Raw genomic sequence first — 16,129 nt, 5'->3', positions numbered from 1 at the left:
CAACTAGCAAAACAGGAACACAACCCCACCCATTAGCAGAGAGGCTGCCTAAAATCATAATAAGGCCACAGACACCCCAAAACACACCAACAGACGTGAACCTGCCCACTAGAGAGACAAGATCCAGCCTCATCCACCAGAACACAGGCACTAGTCCCCTCCACCAGGAAGCCTACACAACCCACTGAACCAACCGTAGCCACTGGAGACAGACATCAAAAACAGCGGGAACTACGAACCTGCAGTCTGCAAAAAGGAGACCCCAAACACAGTAAGATAAGCAAAATGAGAAGACAGAAAAACACACAGCAGATAAAGGAGCAAGATAAAAATGCACCAGACCTAACAAATGAAGAGGAAATAGGCAGTCTACCTGAAAAAGAATTCAGAATAATGATAGTAAGGATGATCCAAAATCTTGGAAATAGAATGGACAAAATGCAAGAAACAGTTAACAAGGACCTAGAAGAAATAAAGATGAAACAAGCAACGATGAACAACACAATAAATGAAATTAAAAGTACTCTAGATGGGATCAATAGCAGAATAACTGAGGCAGAAGAACAGAAAAGTGACCTGGAAGATAAAATAGTGGAAATAACTACTGCAGAGCAGAATAAAGAAAAAAGAATGAAAAGAACTGAGGACAGTCTCAGAGACCTCTGGGACAACATTAAATGCACCAACATTCGAATTATAGGGGTTCCAGAAGAAGAAGAGAAAAAGAAAGGGACTGAGAAAATATTTGAAGAGATTATAGTTGAAAACTTCCCTAATATGGGAAAGGAAATAGTTAATCAAGTCCAGGAAGCACAGAGAGTCCCATACAGGATAAATACAAGGAGAAATACGCCAAGACACATATTAATCAAACTGTCAAAAATTAAATACAAAGAAAGCATATTAAAAGCAGCAAGGGAAAAACAACAAATAACACATAAGGGAATCCCCATAAGGTTAACAGCTGATCTCTCAGCAGAAACCCTACAAGCCAGAAGGGAATGGCAGGACATACTGAAAGTGATGAAGGAGAAAAACCTGCAGCCAAGACTACTCTACCCAGCAAGGATCTCATTCAGATTTGATGGAGAAATTAAAACCTTTACAGACAAGCAAAAGCTGAGAGAGTTCAGCACCACCAAACAAGCTTTACAACAAATGCTAAAGGATCTTCTCTAGGCAAGAAACACAAGAGAAGGAAAAGACCTATAATAACAAACCCAAAACAATTTAGAAAATGGGAATAGGAACATACATATCGAATTACCTTAAATGTAAATGGACTAAATGCTCCCACCAAAAGACACAGATTAGCTGAATGGATACAAAAACAAGACCCTTATATATGCTGTCTACAAGAGACCCACTTCAGACCTAGAGACACATACAGACTGAAAGTAAGGGGATGGAAAAAGATATTCCATGCAAATGGAAACCAAAAGAAAGCTGGAGTAGCAATTCTCATATCAGACAAAATAGACTTTAAAATAAGGACTATTAAAAGAGACAAAGAAGGACACTACATAATGATCAAGGGATCGATCCAAGAAGAAGATATAACAATTGTAAATATTTATGCACCCAACATAGGAGCACCTCAATACATAAGGCAAATACTAACAGCCATAAAAGGGGAAATCGACAGTAACACATTCATAGTAGGGGACTTAAACACCCCACTTTCACCCATGGACAGATCATCCAAAATGAAAATAAATAAGGAAACACAAGCTTTAAATGATACATTAAACAAGATGAACTTAATTGATATTTATAGGACACTCCATCCAAAAACAACAGAATACACATTTTTCTCAAGTGCTCATGGAACATCTATCTCCAGGATAGATCATATCTTGGGTCACAAATCAAGCCTTGGTAAATTTAAGAAAATTGAAATTGTATCAAGTATCTTTTCTGACCACAACGCCTGAGACTAGATATCAATTACAGGAAAAGATCTGTAAAAAATACAAACACATGGAGGCTAAACAATACACTACTTAATAATGAAGTGATCACTGAAGAAATCAAAGAGGAAATTAAAAAATACCTAGAAACAAATGACAATGGAGACACAACGACCCAAAACCTATGGGATGCAGCAAAAGCAGTTCTAAGGGGGAAGTTTATAGCAATACAAGCCCACCTTAAGAAGCAGGAAACATCTCGAATAAACAACCTAACCTTGCACCTCAAGCGATTAGAGAAAGAAGAACTAAAAAACCCCAAAGCTAGCAGAAGGAAAGAAATCATAAAAATCAGATCAGAAATAAATGAAAAAGAAATGAAGGAAACAATAGCAAAGATCAATAAAACTAAAAGCTGGTTCTTCGAGAAGATAAACAAAATAGATAAACCACTAGCCAGACTCATCAAGAAAAAAAGGGGGAAGATTCAAATCAATAGAATTAGAAATGAAAAAGGAGAGGTAACAACTGACACTGCAGAAATAAAAAAGATCATGAGAGATTACTACAAGCAACTCCATGCCAATAAAATGGACAATCTGGAAGAAATGGACAAATTCTTAGAAATGCACAACCTGCCAAGACTGAATCAGAAAGAAATAGAAAATATGAACAGACCAATCACAAGCACTGAAATTGAAACTGTGATTAAAAATCTTCCAACAAACAAAAGCCCAGGACCAGATGGCTTCACAGGCGAATTCTATCAAACATTTAGAGAAGAGCTAACACCTATCCTTCTCAAACTCTTCCAAAATATAGCAGAGGGAGGAACACTCCCAAATTCCTTCTACGAGGCCACCATCACCTTGATACCAAAACCAGACAAGGATGTCACAAAGAAAGAAAACTACAGGCCAATATCACTGATGAACATAGATGCAAAAATCCTCAACAAAATATTAGCAAACAGAATCTAACAGCACATTAAAAGGATCATACACCATGATCAAGTGGGGTTTATTCCAGGAATGCAAGGATTCTTCAATATACGCAAATCTATCAATGTGATACACCATTTTAACAAATTGAAAGAGAAAAACCATATGATCATCTCAATAGATGCAGAGAAAGCTTTTGACAAAATTCAACACCCATTTATGATAAAAACCCTGCAGAAAGTAGGCATAGAGGGAACTTTCCTCAACATAATAAAGGCCATATATGACAAGCCCACAGCAAACATCATCCTCAATGGTGAAAAACTGAAAGCATTTCCACTAAGATCAGGAACAAGACAAGGTTGCCCACTCTCACCACTCTTATTCACCATAGTTTTGGAAGTTTTAGCCCCAGCAATCAGAGAAGAAAAGGAAATAAAAGGAATCCAAATCGGAAAAGAAGAAGTAAAGCTGTCACTGTTTGCAGATGACATGATACTATACATAGAGAATCCTAAAGATGCTACCAGAAAACTACTAGAGCTAATCAATGAATTTGGTAAAGTAGCAGGATACAAAATTAATGCACAGAAATCTCTGGCATTCCTATATACTAATAATGAAAAATCTGAAAGTGAAATCAAGAAAACACTCCCATTTACCATTGCAACAAAAAAAATAAAATATCTAGGAATAAACCTACCTAAGGAGACAAAAGACCTGTATGCAGAAAATTATAAGACACTGATGAAAGAAATTAAAGATGATACAAATAGATGGAGAGATATACCATGTTCTTGGATTGGAAGAATCAACATTGTGAAAATGACTCGACTACCCAAAGCAATCTATAGATTCAATGCAATCCCTATCAAACTACCACTGGCATTTTTCACAGAACTAGAACAAAAAATTTCGCAATTTGTATGGAAACACAAAAGACCCTGAATAGCCAAAGCAATCTTGAGAACGAAAAAAGGAACTGGAGAAATCAGGCTCCCTGACTTCAGACTATACTACAAAGCTACAGTAATCAAGACAGTATGGTACTGGCACAAAAACAGAAAGATAGATCAATGGAACAGGATAGAAAGCCCAGAGATAAACCCACGCACATATGGACAACTTATCTTTGATAAAGGTGGCAGGAATGTACAGTGGAGAAAGGACAGCCTCTTCAATAAGTGGTGCTGGGAAAACTGGACAGGTACATGTAAAAGTATGAGATTAGATCACTCCCTAACACCATACACAAAAATAAGCTCAAAATGGATTAAAGACCTAAATGTAAGGCCAGAAACTATCAAACTCTTAGAGGAAAACATAGGCAGAACACTCTATGACATAAATCACAGCAAGATCCTTTCTGACCCACCTCCTAGAGTAATGGAAATAAAAACAAAAATAAACAAATGGGACCTAATGAAACTTCAAAGCTTTTGCACAGCAAAGGAAACCATAAACAAGACCAAAAGACAACCCTCAGAATGGGAGAAAATATTTGCAAATGAAGCAACTGACAAAGGATTAATCTCCAAAATTTACAAGCAGCTCATGCAGCTCAATAACAAAAAAACAAACAACCCAATCCAAAAATGGGCAGAAGACCTAAATAAACATTTCTCCAAAGAAGATATACAGACTGCTAACAAACACATGAAAGAATGCTCAACATCATTAATCATTAGAGAAATGCAAATCAAAACTACAATGAGATATCATCTCACACCAGTCAGAATGGCCATCATCAAAAAATCTAGAAACAATAAATGCTGGAGAGGGTGTGGAGAAAAGGGAACACTCTTGCACTGCTGGTGGGAATGTGAATTGGTTCAGCCACTATGGAGAACAGTATGGAGGTTCCTTAAAAAACTACAAATAGAACTACCATATGACCCAGCAATCCCACTACTGGGCATATACCCTGAGAAAACCGAAATTCAAAAAGAGTCATGTACCAAAATGTTCATTGCAGCTATATTTACAATAGCCTGGAGATGGAAACAACCTAAGTGCCCATCATCGGATGAATGGATAAAGAAGATGTGGCACATATATACAATGGAATATTACTCAGCCATAAAAAGAAACGAAATTGAGCTATTTGTAATGAGGTGGATAGACCTAGAGTCTGTCAAGCAGAGTGAAGTAAGTCAGAAAGAAAAAGACAAATATCGTATGCTAACACATATATATGGAATTTAAGAAAAAAAAATTTCATGAAGAACCTAGGGGTAAGGCAGGAATAAAGATGCAGACCTACTAGAGAACGGACTTGAGGTTATGGGGAGGGGGAAGGGTGAGCTGTGACAGGGCGAGAGAGAGTCATGGACATATACACACTAACAGACGTAGTAAGGTAGATAGCTAGTGGGAAGCAGCCGCATGGCACAGGGATATTGGCTCGGTGCTTTGTGACAGCCTGGAGGGGTGGGATAGGGAGGGTGGGAGGGAGGGAGACGCAAGAGGGAAGACATATGGGAACATATGTATATGTATAACTGATTCACTTTGTTATAAAGCAGAAACTAACACACCATTGTAAAGCAATTATACCCCAATAAAGATGTTAAAAAAAAAAAAACTACAATGAGGTATCACCTCACACCAGTTAGAATGGGCATCATCAGAAAATCTACACACAATAAATGCTGGAGAGGGTGTGGAGAAAAGGGAACCCTCTTGCACTGTTGGTGGGAATGTAAATGGATACAGCCACTATGGAGAACAGTATGGTGGTTCCTTAAAAAACTAAAAATAGAATTACCATGTGACCCAGCAATCCCACTACTGGGCATGTACCCAGAGAAAACCATAGTTCAAAATGACACATGCACCCCAATATTCACTGCAGCACTATTTACAATAGCCAGGTCATGGAAGCAACCTAAATGCCCATCAACAGACGAATGGGTAAAGAAGATGTGGTACATATATACAATGGAATAGTACTCAGCCATAAAAAGGAACGAAATTGGGTCATTTGTAGAGACGTGGATGAATCTAGAGACTGTCATACAGAGTGAAGTAAGTCAGCAAGAGAAAGACATATATCATATATTAATGCATATATGTGGAAACTGGAAAAATGGTATAGATGAACCCGTTTGCAGGGCAGAAATAAGAGACACAGATGTAGAGAACAAACATATGGACACCAAGGGGGGAAAGTGATGGGGTCATGGTGGTGGTGTGATGAATTGGGAGATTAGGATGGACACATATAAACTAATATGTATAAAATGGATAACTAATAAGAACCTGCTGTGTAAAAAAAATAAAATTCGAAAAAAAATTTGAATCATTATGTTGTACACCTGAAACAAATATAATATTGTAAATCAACTGTACCTCAATAAAAATAAATAAAATGTTTTATATTTCACTCGGTCCTAAAATATAGTTAGCTGGGTTTAGAATTCTAAATTAATAGTAGGTTTCCTTAAGCATGTTCATGCTACTTCTAGTGACATTTCATTTGATATTTATTGATGCTCATAAGAAATCTGTTGTAAGTCTACTTTTTGTTTCTTTGCAGGCAAAATATAAAGAGGTTTAAAATATTCTCTGTAGAACCACACTGCCTAGTTTCAAATCCAGTTCTGCCAACAACCTATATTAGTTGTGTCTTTTATGATGCTCTGACATCTTGGGGCCTTGAGGACCCAGGAGGTGACTTCCCCTTCCAGGGTTACCTAATTCTTAGAAACTGTGAAGAATTTTGCTTCTAAGCACACCTTTCACATGCAAACCAACCAATCCTTAGTCTCTACTCTGCAATGCCTCCTTTATTTATCATACACCATGCCAATATTCCCCTTACCCTGAATCAACCCAGGGCCAGGTATCAGACTACTAGGGACCTCCCGTACAGCCCAGAGGCTGCCAAAATTATTCAATCTATCCAACCCTAAATTTGTTCAGCTTATCTATCCTGTCTTATCCATTCCTTCCCATGAAAATCACAACAAAGGCTCTGGCCCATGGTTTCCCTCTAACTCCTTCTACACCGGGGAACCCTAATGTTTCCCCAGGTGGCTGTGCATGGCATGGCACATCCCTCCTCTTGGAAACAAGACTAAACTCTTCTTTCAAGGCAGCTGTCTTTGTGTCACCTTACCATCCATGATTAAAAAGAAATCTTGAGTACATTTTAAAACACAACTAGACATATGATTATGGACTAACTAACCTCTCTGTGCCTCACTTTCCTCATCTACAAAATGGCAGTAGCAATAGGACTACTTTAAAGGGTTATTATAAATATTATATGAGTTGATACATGTAAAACACACAGAATAGTGTCTATTCCAAGTTAAGTGCTCAATAAATTTTATCATTATCATGATTATTTTATTTCATCCACCAGTTTTAAGATCTTTTATTTCTGATGTTCTTAAATGTCCCTATTTTATGGGTGTTTTACATATACTGCTCAGGATTTGGTGTGCTCCATTCTATTTTTTCCTTCTGGTACTCCTATTAGATGTATGTTAGACTTTCTTACTCTATGCTCCAAATATCAGTTTCTTCCATATTTTCTACCTTTTTCTGTCCCTGACATGCATTATGGATTGTTTCCTCAAATCTATCTTCCAATTCATCCTTTATTTAGCTGTATTTAGCTTGCCATTCAATCTATCTACTGATTATTTCAGTTACTTTCTTTTATTTCTAAAACTTCTATCTGGCGTACTTTCACACTTGTCTGCTCTTTTTACACACTATTGTTTCTGTCTTAAATTATGACAGATTGTAAAAATGTCCACAAGTTATTCCTTTTCCTGTGTGAATGTTCCTTGCTAGTGCCTTCCCATACTGACTAGGGACTGGCCTTACAACTGACTTTGGCCATAAGACAACAGAAACATGATGCAGGCAGAGACTTGAGAAGCACTTGCACACTGAGGCTTCTGTCTTTGCTGCTCTTGGGAACTGTGTGACCTCCACCATGAAAAGATGCCCAGCTTACTCTGCTGAATGAAAAGAGAAATGCTGCCGAGTATCCCCATTTGCCCAAACACCAGTACAAACTGACAGCCAGCACCAACTGACAGGCATACGAGGTAATCTCTAGCTAACTAGCCCCTAGCTGACCCTACAAAACCCATATTCAACCCTTAGACTTATAAGCAATAATAAAATGGTTGTTTTAGTAAACTGAGCTTTGGAATAGTTTACAGTGCAGCAAAAAGCTAACTGGTACATGTGGTTTCTAAACCTTCCTTTACACTTGAAACATACTTATTTTAAAGTTTCTCTGTTGGACCACTATTTCTAATAATTAGGGCTGGCTATCTTTCCCAGTGGTTTGTCTATATGCTTTGTAATCTTTGATTGAGAGCTCATCTTCAGTGGGAATATTTTCTGTGGGAGTCCTGTGTGCTCTGGGTCAACTGTGCACACAGCAGTTTTAAACTTTCTTGGTCAAAGTATGACAGGTATTACAAATTTCTGGATATCTCAACCTGGGTTCCCAGCACTATGAGGACAGTGTGAATTCAAACCCCACAACCATAAGTGGTTTTAATCAGAGTTCCAATTTCCACTCTTTAATGCTCTTAGTAAAAGAAAGTTTTCATGCTGCTTCTATAGTCTAATGGAAAAAATCTGCTAGTCCCTATTTCCTTGAATGTGTACACCTTCAAGACAATCACCTTTAAGCTAGGCTGACTTTAACTCTGTTGCACATAAGGTCCAAGTAATTAAGGTCTCTTATCAGTTTCTGATAATCCAATAACTTGCTTCAAGCTTTCCCTCAGTGCTACAACTTTTCCTGAGTTTCCTCTTCTCTTCCGTCTCACAATTCCAAGTTCTTTCACTGCATCCTAACTAAAAAGTTTCATGTGTATGGAAGGAGCAGAGGATGCTGCCTGGAAGTAAAAGCAACTTCTTAAATCTGAGCACGTTATTCCCCTGCTTCAAATCTTTCAATAATTCCCCATTGCCCACATCAGTGTTTCTTAATATCTAGAAAATTAGTGGTCCTAAGTTGTCTATCAAGAGTGCTACAGGTTTGCCTCTCAGTTTCAGAGGAAAAAGTGATAAAATAATTTTTTTTTTTTTTTGGCTGCATTGGGTCTTCGCTGCTGTGCATGTGCTTTCTCTGGCTGCAGCGAGCAGGGGTTACTCTGTTGCGGTGTGCAGGTTTCTCACTGTGGTGGCTTCTCTTGTTGCACAGCACGAGCTCTAGGCATGCAGGCTCAGCAGTTGCGGCACACAGGCCCTAGAGCACACAGGCTTTAGTAGTTGTGGCATGTGGGCTCAGTATTTGTGGCACACAGGCTTTAGTAGTTGTGGCACACAGGCTCAGTAGTTGTGGCTCGCAGGCTCTAGAGCGCAGGCTCAGTAATTGTGGCACCTGGACCTAGTTGCTCCGTGGCATGTGGGATCTTGCCGGACCAGGGATTGAACCCATGTCCCCTGCACTGGCAGGCAGATTCTCAACCACTGTGCCACCAGGGAAGTCCCTGATAAAAAAATTTTGTTCATATACTTTTTTTCCATTTTTAAGGTGTTTTAGACATAGTAATATTAACCCTTTAAACGTACAGCTCTAAGGTTTTGATAAATGCCATCAAACCAAAATTTAAAACAGTCTTATCAACCCAAACAATTCTTTCCCCTTTTGTAGTCAAATCTCTTCCACACCTAGCTCTTGAAACCGCTGATCTGTTTTCTGTCACTATAGTTTTGCCTTTGCAAAGATGCCATGTAAACGAAATCATACAGTATGTAGCCTATGAGTCTGGTTTCCTTCACTTAGCAAAAGGCAACTGAGAATCATCCGTGTTGTTGTATTAGTAATTTATTTTTTTTATTGCTTAGTACCATTCCATCATATGGATATACTAGTTTGTTTATACATTCCCCAGCTGAAGGATATTTGGCTTGTTTTCAGTTTCTGGTGATTATGAACAAAGTAGCTATAAACACTTGCATACAGATTTTTTTGTGTTAATATAAGTTTTCACTTCACTTGGGTAAAAACCTAGATGTGAGTCATAAGGTAAATGTATTTTAACTTTATAAGAAACTGCCAAACTTTTCCAAAATGGATGTACCATTTTGTATTACCACCAGTAAATTATTAGAGATCCAGTTGTACTGCATCTTCATTCACACTTGACAGGGTCAGTCACTTTAATTTTATGCATTCTAATAGGTGTATAATATCTCATTATGGTTTTAACTTGCATTTCTGTAAGATATATTTTTTTATGTGGATCATTTTTAAAGTCTCTACTGAATTTATTACAATACTGCTATTTTATGTTTTTGGTTTTTCGGCCACGAGGCATGTGGGATCTTAGCTCCCCAACCAGGGACTGAACTTGTACCTCCTGCAACAGAAGGCAAAGTTTTACTGGTTTTACTTCACAGGCTAGGACCTACAATACAATGCTGAATAAAAATAGTGAGAGCAAATATCCTTGTATTGTTCCTGACCTTAGGAGAAAAGTATTCAGTCTTTCACCATTAAGGATGATGTTAGCTGTAGACTCTTTGTAGCTGTCCTTTTTCTCTTTGAGGACATTCCCTTCTATTCCCGAATTGCTGAATTTTGTCAGAAGCATTTTGTGCATTAATTAAGGTGAACATATGATGTTTCTGTAGTCTGTTAATATAATACATTTCCCCAATTAATATTCCCAGAATAAACCTAAGTCACGATACAATATCCTTTTTAAATATTGTTTTGGATTTGCTAATTTTTTTTTTTTTTAATTTTTGGCTACATTGGGTCTTTGTTGCTGTGCACGGACTTCCTCTAGTTGCGGTGAGCAGGGGCTACTCTTCATGTGGTACGCAGTCTTCTCATTGCGGTGGCTTCTCTTGTTGCGGAGCATGGGCTCTAGGCACGCAGGCTTCAGTACTTGTGGCTCGCAGGCTCCAGAGCACAGGCTCAGTAGTTGGGGCACACAGGCTTAGTTGCTCCACGGCATGTGGAATCTTCCCAGACCAGGGCTCAAACCCATGTCACCTGCATTGGCAGGCGGATTCTTAACCACTGTGCCACTAGGGAAGCCCCTGCTAGTATTTTGTTAATATTTTTTGTGTCTATGTTCACAAGAGATACTAATATCTAGTTTTCTTGTGATGTCTTTGGTTTTCACATCAAGGTATTGCTGGTCTCATAAAATAAGGAGGCAAGTGTTCCATCTTCTTTTATGTTCTGGAACAGTTTATGTAGAACTGTATTCTTTCTTCCTTAAAAAGTTTTAAGTAGGATTCCCACATTATCTTTTTAAGGTCTTAGGGTCTAAAGTGACATGTTCTCTTTCATTCCTGAGTTTTGACAATTTGTGTCTTATTTTTCTCACCATTTTCTTTTTTTTTTTTTAATTGGGGTATAGTTGTTTTACAATGTTGTGTTAGTTTCTACTGTACAGCGAAGTAGAGTTCCCTGTGCTATACAGCAGGTTCTTATTAGTCATCTATTTTATATATATTAGTGTATATATATCAATCCCAATATCTCCCAATTCATCCCACCACCTCCCCAACCCCTCTGCTTTCACCCCCTTGGTATCCATACATTTGTTCTCTACATCCGTGTCTCTTCTCTCTTTTTTTTCTGGCAGTCTAGCTAGAGATTTCTCAATTTCATTGATATTTTCAAAGACCCAGGTTTTAGTTTCATTGAATTACTCTCCTGTTTTTCCATTATCAGTTTCATTACTTTGTGCTCTTAATAGTCTCTGCCTTGTGCTTATTTTGATTTTAAATAGCTCTTTTTTCTCAAGCTTCTTAAAACTGAAGCTTAGATCACTAATCTAAAATTTCCGTTTTCCTAATGTAAATATTTAATGCCAAAAATTTCCCTCTAAGTATTGATTTGACTGCATCCTTCACATTTTGATATGCTGTTTTTTTTCTTTCATTCAATTAAAAATATTTTCTAATTGCACTGTGAGTTCCTCTTTGACCCATGGGATATTTAGAAGTATCTTAATATCCAAATATTTGGGAATTTCCAGGTATCTTTGTTATTGATTTTTAGTTTAATTCCATTGTGGTTGGAGAACAGGCTTTGTATACTTTCAATTCTTTTAAATCTTGGCTTGCTTTATGATACAGAATATGGTCTCTCTCGATGAATATTCCATACTCGCTTGAAAAGAATGTATATTCTGTTGTTGCTGGGTAGAGGGACCTACAAATGACTATTAGTTGATGGTGCTTTTCAGGTGTTTTCTTTCTTACTGATTTTATGTCAAGTCATTTTGTTGATTACTAACAGAGGAGTGTTGAAGGCAGGGGCCAGTCAATCATGAAAGTCCTTTTTAGCTAAATTAAGGAGTATGAAGCTTACCCTGAGTTATGGAAGCTGACGGGAGATTAACTTTAAGAAAGAGAATAATAAGATTAAAAAACTTTTTTTAGAAAACTTGACAAGATTGAAAATAGGTTGGAGGAGAGCTAAAGTAGAGACGGGGAGAACCGGGGAGGCTTTTAACAATAATCAAGGAGAAACATGTACTTGAATTAAGGCAATGGCTCTGAGAATAATCAAGAAAAAACAGACTTAAGGAGATAATAAGAGAAAAGAATCTGATAAACAACTGGGTGAGAGATGGAGAGGAATGGGTAAAAGGGAAGAGGCAATTATGATTCTCAGTTTCTGGTTTGGATTAGTTAGTATATAAGGGATAACATTTACCAAAATAGAAAAATACAAGAAGAGAAATGGATTTGAGGGAAATTCCCAATTTCAACATGCTGAGATGAAGGTTCTTGTAAAATATTCATGAAAGATGTCCATTAAGCTATGTGGGCTCGGCAGAGAGGTCTACACTATAGATATAGATTTATGTCATCTATTATAGATTTATGTCATTGGCACATATTATTAATTGAAACCATAGTTTTGGATGAAGTTATTGAAGATCAGCATATAAACCAGTGTTTCTCTAAATGTCACCCTAAAATTATCTGCAGATTATTAAAACGCAGATTCCTAGACACCAGTTTAGATTAAATTTATCTAAGACTCATAGGCTGAAACCAAGGTGTTAGCTGGGCTGTATCACTTATTGAAAGCTCTGAGGGAGACTGCACTTCCAGGCTCATTCAGGCTGTTGGCAGAATTCAGTTCTTTGCAGCTGCAGGACTGAGGTCCTTGTTTCCTTGCTAGTTGTTGTCTGAGTGCCACCCTTCACTCTCAGAGCCTTCCCTCTAGTCTTTGCAGGTAGCCCCTTACATCTGAGAACCAGCAACAGCTTATCCTTCTCACATTGCCACATCTCTGACTCTTCTGCTTTCCTCTTCCACTTTAAAGGGTCTGTGTGATTACATTAGCCTCTCCTAGAACATCTAAAATAATCTCCCTACCCTAAAATCTGTAACCTTAAGTCCATCTGCAAAGTCCCCTTTTCCTTGTAATGTAACATATTCACAGGTTCCAGGGATTTGGGAATGGACATCTTTGGGGCGCCAGTATTCTGCCTACCACAAGCGGTCTGATACAAGTCATTTTGTAGACATATATTTTCATTTCTCTTGGGTAAATATCTAGGAGTGGAATTGCTGGTTCATAGTGCAGATACATGTGTAACTCTATAAAACACTGGGCACACAGCTGAATAAAGACTACATCACCTATCTTTCCTTCTTGTTAGTGTGTCACTAAGAACTGGTTAATGGGTTGTTAAATGGATGTGTCATATGCAACACCTGAGAAGTGTCCTTAAAGAGAAAAGTATGTGCCTTTCCATCAAGCTTCCCTCTTGCTATGAGCAGGTGGCATTTGGAATTAAAGCAGTCATCTCAATCATGAGGTAGTATGCTAAGGATGGCAGAACAGCAAGACAGAGGAATCTGAATCCCTGATGATCACAGAGCTGCTGCCATACCACCCGTGGCCTGCCTACCTATAGAATCATATGCATATTTAAGCCATTATTATATTTTCTATGTAATGAAACCAAATCCAATTCTAACACATCACAGTTTTAAATATCTATATGCTAGTGATCCCAAAGTGGTACCTTCAGCCACAATCTTTCCAGACTCATGTATCCAACAGCTACTGGAACATTTCCACTTGGATGTAAAACAGGCCTTTCAAACTTAACTGTCCAAAACAGAATTCTTTATTTTTTCTCCCTGAACTCTTCCTCCTCTCATTCTCCTCATCAGCACCAAACAAATAGTAAATGGTTTTTTATGATAAATGGTGAAAGATCTACCTCAGAGCTCAAGCAAAAAACACATATGTTGGCCTTGATTCCTTGTTTTCTCCTCACCTCGTATCCAAACCATGCACAATTCTTGTTCTCTGCCATCAAAATATAACCCAAATCCTGCCACTTTTTTCCATCCTCACTGTTACTACTCTAGTGCAAGTCACCATCATCTCTCATTTGCAATGGCATCCTCAACGGTGCTTTTGTAGCTTAAAAAATCCTTCCCAGAGAGATGAAAAAGTTCTGGAGATAGGTAGTAGTAATGGTTGCATGATAACATGAATATCACTGAACTGTACACCTAAAAGTGGCTAAAATGGTAAATCTTATGTTACATGTATTTAACCCAAATAAAACAAACAAAAAAGAAATCTTTCCTAGAGACAACATAGCCTCCTATATTTCCTTTTTTTTTCTAAATATTTTTCATGTGTGTCTTTCACACTTAGGTCTTCAATCCATTTGGAAATTACTATTGTGAATGGTGTGAAGTAGGAATCTAATTTGTCTTCAATCTATGTGGATATCACATATCTCAGCATCATTTATTGAATACTCTGTGCTTTTGTAATACCAAAGCTTACCAAAGCTAACCTTATACTTAGCTTCCATATGTATGCGGACGTGTTTCTAAGCTCTCTATTCTGTTCCATGAGTCTACTAACCTGTCCCTAAACCAATACCAGTAATTAAGACAGTAGTCTCAATTATCACGGCTTTATATTGTTTTGATATCTGGGAGGAAGAGACTTTATTTTTCTTCAAAATTGAGTTAGCAATTCTGGGTGCTTTGCCTTTTCATATACATGTTAGGTTCAGCATGTCAAGTTCCATGAAAAACTATACAGCAATTTTAATTGGAATTGCAGTGAATCTGTAGAATTGGAGAAAACTGACATCTTTATGATACTGAGTCTTCCTATCCCTGAATATGGTATATCTCTCCATTTACCTGGGTCTTCTTTTATGTGTTTCAGTAGAGCATTATAATTTTCTCCTTAAAGGACTATGCAGCTTTAGTCTGATTTATTTCCAGATACCTTCAGTTTTTAATACAGTTATGAATAGTATCTTTTTTATTATTAAAATTCCTAGTTAGTTATTGCTGGTGTGTAGAAGTTACTGTTTTACTCAGAAATCTGCTTGAACTGAAGGCCATTTCTGATGACCTCCTAACCAAAGAAGCCCTCCCAGTCATTCTTTATAACTTCACATCAGTTACCCCTTCTTGTTAACTGATTTTTAGTGTCCCTCTCCCCCACTATAATTAGTTGCTTGTTCACCATTGTATAGAATAGGGTCTGTGCAATACATAATTGTGCAAAATCTCTGCTGAATAAATAAATGAGGTCTTAAATCTGGATGATTTGGAAAAATACAGAAAGAAAAGCAGATTTTGAAGTGAGGGTGGAGTGAGAACTAGTTCAGTTTGAGAGGCGGTGTTTAGAGTTCTCACAGGTCATTAATGTGCAGGCATCAGGCCAGCACCTGGAGCACAAGAATGGAGGTTTGATGTGATGGAAGTGATGAGACCGTCAAGGAGGAGAATGCATTCAAGAAGGAAAAAAAGAAAATATACTTGAGAAGAACTATACCTGGGTCAGATTAAAGAGAGAGGGAGCGAGCATGCACAACAACATGGAAACCAACCGGACGGGAAAGATTTGAAGCACAGGAAGAGGGAAATAAATGGAAGAGCTAGGTTCGTAAATCACATGAACACACAATTAGAGAAGTACAATTTCATCTAAGGAACAGAAAGCAAGAACCTCATTTCTCCATTGGTAAAGCCAATTGGAGAAAGAGACCGCTCTATTAGACCACAGATCCGAATTTGGGGAAGAGAGTAATTTTACTTTACTCTGGGTCTTTCACTTTAATATGACAATTACCGGGCTTGGAGGACCTATCAGCATTCAGTCTATTCAACCTCTCGGGTCCCAGCTAGACGCTGCCTTCTGAAAGGTTCGGATTTAAACGAGGAGACTGTTTCCTCCTCATTTTCATCGTCTTGCCGTGACCACCGCGCCCGGGCTAATGGTACCGGCAGGTGCTCTTTAGGCCTTGGATTGTAACTAGAGAAGAGTGG

At 37.9% G+C, this 16,129-nt stretch overlaps 1 protein-coding gene across 4 annotated transcripts in view; it reads right to left on the bottom strand.

Annotated features, from left to right (window-relative positions):
* SERAC1 (serine active site containing 1) overlaps positions 1-16,129 on the bottom strand; it is an 86,354-nt gene that overhangs the window by 69,909 nt on the left and 316 nt on the right. The window lies entirely within an intron of this gene.

This window comes from Orcinus orca, chromosome 12 (assembly GCF_937001465.1).
Source record: "Orcinus orca chromosome 12, mOrcOrc1.1, whole genome shotgun sequence".
NCBI classification, from domain to species: Eukaryota; Metazoa; Chordata; class Mammalia; order Artiodactyla; family Delphinidae; genus Orcinus; species Orcinus orca.
This window is presented reverse-complemented; position numbering and strand designations above follow the sequence as displayed.